The following is a 4,741-nucleotide window of genomic DNA, read 5'->3' on the forward strand; positions in this document are numbered from 1 at the left end:
ATATGTTAAAAGAGAGTGAATTGCCTTACAAAGAGTTTATGTGTAGATTTCAGAATATGATATATCCACATATCCAACATTGTCATTGTGCAAGATGGCAAGCTAAATAGTTTCATATCTCAAAATATTGCTTTCCTCCAGGTTGTATTCTCTCAATAGTAGACCTCTGAGAACTACACATTCAGTCCTCACACATAGATTCAAAGTCAATACTATCATTCTGAGCAAGTTGAAATTTTTGTATAGACATGCAGAGTTTCATGTGGACAGTGTAGAATGTGGTGAAGATGAATGCAAGATCATTAAGGAAGTTCATTTATATATCAATGATGATACTTGTCATGACAGGAGTTATGTAGCACATTGTTTTGAGATTTTTTTTGAAAATACCATACAATGTCAGATAAATACTTCACAAAATTGGATTTGGTCTGATGGATGTGCTGGTAAGTGTAAAAAAAGATTAAATTTCATGTAGTCTTTTAATTAACTAGTATACTTAAGTTTTTAAAACTAATATGTTAGATTTGATTGTATTTTCATAGGACAATTTAAATCTGCAAAAGCATTCAGCTAGTTGTCACAACAACATGCTAAACGTGGTCTAAAGTTTTTGTGGAACTTTTTTGAGAGTGGACATGGAAAAGGAGAGCATGTTGGAGCAGGAGCATGTGTGAATCAGGCACTTTTCCAACTTGAACTTGGAGGTACATGTTCAACATATATTTGTGTACTTCATTCAAGAAATCTCTATTTACTTGAGTATGTATCTTATTGGTCAGAGTTAAATTGATAAAATAAGTTAATGTGCAGGTAACAACATACAAAATTCAAGTGAGATAGTAGAACCGTGCAAAAGTCATTTTGGTGCTTGTGACACAACATACAACAAATGCTATTTTGGGGAAGTTAAAGATATTGATCGATCCAATCCTTATAATTTCCAAATGATTAATGGTATTAGAAGTTTGCATCAAGTGATGACTACAAGACATAGCAAACCTCTTGTGATTCAGGTAAGAGAAAAATCATGTTTTTGTGTTGATTGCATTGAAAAAAAACACAAATATTCAACAATGTTAGAACATTAGAGATGGATTTGTTTCACAATGGGAGATGAAACATTAGTCACAATGCCTCCTTAAGAACATAGTGAGATTGTAGATATTCATGATCCTCTATATTGACTAGCTGATTATGAACGTGTTTCTGATTTAGTTGTGCCAGGTACACTTGCATTTTATTTAAATATCCTTACGTATTTTCATGTACTTTGTTTAAATCTAAATACTTTATACATTCTACCATACACTTTATAATTTAATTGTTTGTAATTTGTGGTGCACAAGTGATATTTTTGCCATGGTTACAGATCCTGACAATGTAGAAGGTGTTGACTATTACCTACTGAGATACACAAAACCAAAATGTAAATTGTCAAAATTTGTGGAAGATGTTGATGGGCAACAATATCCCACTGGATAAGTCATTGTTGAAGGTACTTATTATCAACAAATCAAGATAGATAACAATGGTATTGCATTTACTAAATACATTACTGGCCAAATTTTTTTTGCATTATAGTCACTTAGTTATAGCAACAAGATTACATTTTGAAACTTTACCAAAAAGAGGTTGTGGCCCCCAAAAGTGGAGGTTGCCTATCAAAGTTCATGAAAGATTTTAGAGATAGTAAAAGACAGAGAGGATCCAGATTTTATGTACCATGAACTCACTCAACTTATTAGTACAAAGTGAACTCATATTATTTTGACCATGATACATGTATATATATACATATATGTATGTACATTTGAGTTATTTTTTTTGGATCGTAATACATATATACATATCTACACATGTACATTTAAGTTATTTTCTTGGATCGTCATACATATGTACGTATGCACATTCGAGATATTTTTTGGATCGTCATACATATATACATATGTACATTCGAGTTGTTTTTTACAATATATACATATGCACACATGTACATTTGAGTTATTTTGTTGCAACTGCTTTGAAATCAAATTTTTCTCAATCTGTTCATAAATTGATTCTTATATAGTCTCTAAAGGCAAAGAGTGCAAAATTACATATTTATATTCCCTATGCTATCTTTACTTTTTTCTCTATTTAAACTTTCATTCAATTTCTTCTTTACATGACCTCCCATATGCCCTTTTTAACTAACCATACATTCAATAGTTAAATTGTCTTAATTATCATTCTAATGATAATTAAATAAGTTTTAATTTATAATTAATCTATCTAATATCTCTTCTAACATTGATTGAGTAAATCAATCAAACAAGACCTTTTCTTTGAGCAATTAACGTTTCCCCTAAAGTTCCACCTTAAATAAATAACTTCGAATTTTATATATTCAAGTTCATCAAGCACATTATCAAAAAATTAATAAATAACTATATTTATTTAATTCCTTACTATTTTCACTTTTGGAATTTCAATAAATTAACTTAATTAATCATTGACATAATTTCAAAAGATGATTGATTAAATTAATTTCAAAAGATGATTGAATTCCTTATGATAATTGATTATTTTAATTCTATTTAAGTTAATTAATGATCTTACATAAATATTGAAATAACAATCTATATAGTATTTCAAATTTAATGTCATTTGATATTCATTTTAAGTGAAAAACATTCATAATTTTGAATTATATCTATATTTATAAGATGTGTTTATGTCAATAATATCATCATTTTCCAAAAAGTAAAGTTACAAATATAATATTCTATTCATAAAATAAATTAAAATTATTTAATTTATAGTTATTTTTTACTCTTGAAAATATTGACATGCATACATGCATACCTGATTTTTTTTAAAATCAACAATTCTACTAACTAAATATCAATATTTATCATATAGAATAACATGAACAATTCTATGTAACTTGAACTAATGATAAAAATATAACATGAGCTCATAAAACATGTAATAAACAAAACAATGATTAAATAAAACATCACATGTCAGATAAACAAAGTGTCAAATAAAACATGCATGAAACAACATACAAGTGTCAAATAAAACATCACATGTATATCTGCAACAAATATGTATAAAAAGTGTGCAGTGTACATATAATCTCATCAAACAAGGATCATAAACTATGTCGGTGGGCCCTCCACCGATCCATGTCTTGAATGTTGTCTCTACACAAAAAAGTACATGTACATGTATATATAAGCACATGGTAGAAATAAATATTATCTCACCATAAGTATGTAAATTTTACTTCAACATAAGTACATGCAAATTTTACTTGGCCTGATCCATCATCTGCATCATCAGAGCATGCATGCGCCACATGAATCCTAAATGAAGAACTCAAACATGGTCCACGAACCTAGAATATATATATATATATATATATCATTAACATTCATGTCTTTGAATTGAAATGAGATCTCAAGATAGGTACATCCATTTAAATCTTAAAATACACGACTATGACCATGTGTAGGAGTAGAAGGAGGCTGCAAATATCATAATGTCTCCAATGGAATAGGATGTTGTATATAATTCAAAATTAAAATTGTGTTAACAATTTTGAAGTTGAAATCCACTATTTAAAATCAATAAAATAATATGACCTTACAAAAAAAATGATATGTACTTGACTGTGACCATGTGTAGGAGCAAAAGGAGGCTGCAAATCTCCTAATGTTTCCAATGTAATAGGACATTGTATATATTTCAAAATTAAAATTGTGTTTTAACAGTTTTGAAGTTGAAATCCACTATTTAAAATCAATTAATTAATATGAACTTACAGAAAAAATAATGTGTACCTCATGAGACTCGAAGGCTCTCCCAATCCTACTGACCTTAGATGAATGGAAGCACACGTGGTCGTCTATATCTAGAGATGCATTCTCTAAGTCAACAAGAAAACTAGTATAGTGACCATGACCTCAAGCAAGAGGTGTAAAAGTAACATGCAACATCAATGTATGTCATGGTGGTTCAAATGTCACATCGAGTGGTGTAGGATGAGTAGGTGTGGGATCAACTGATGTATGTGGTGGAGGGGTTGTAGGATGCATTGAAATTCCCTCCTCTCTCCTCATATCACATCTGACCGACCTGAGTGGAAATGTGTGCAATGTTGGAGAAGATGTGTCGCCTGGCATCATCTGCTGCTTGTGATAATTCCAAACATTTTGGCAGAACCATAAGGTTTGGACCAGCTAATGTTCGTTTATTAATGAGTTGGTGCATCAGGTGGTCTATACTTATCACCCAGCCTCCCTCTTCCTTGCCCAACATTCATTGGTATATCTGTATAATCTACATCTAAGGCCATATGAAACTCTGCAAATAATTGTTTGCAGAAATAAAGTGGCAACTCATCCTTTTGTGGCCACATATGATGAGATTCCAACCATCTAGGATATATGAATGGTGCCACAATCAGATTAGTGCAACTAGTTACTAAATAGCCCCCGACCTTATGTTGAATCCATACATAATGGGGAGACGTGGTAAGGACCTGTGTGAAAGATACATACCTGTTGATGGTTTTCCATCCCACCATTTTAGTCACACCGTGTGAAAGGGAGGCATACAAATAATCGAAAGACATATCATCATATGGATTGTGTAATTAAATAGTGTCAATCATACACATCAACTCATCCCTAATAATCTGTGCCCTTTCCTTATTTGGTTGGGGAGGGGCGTTCTATAATGTAGTCTCAAG

The sequence above is a fragment of the Cryptomeria japonica genome, chromosome 5 (assembly GCF_030272615.1).
Source record: "Cryptomeria japonica chromosome 5, Sugi_1.0, whole genome shotgun sequence".
Classification (NCBI taxonomy): domain Eukaryota; kingdom Viridiplantae; phylum Streptophyta; class Pinopsida; order Cupressales; family Cupressaceae; genus Cryptomeria; species Cryptomeria japonica.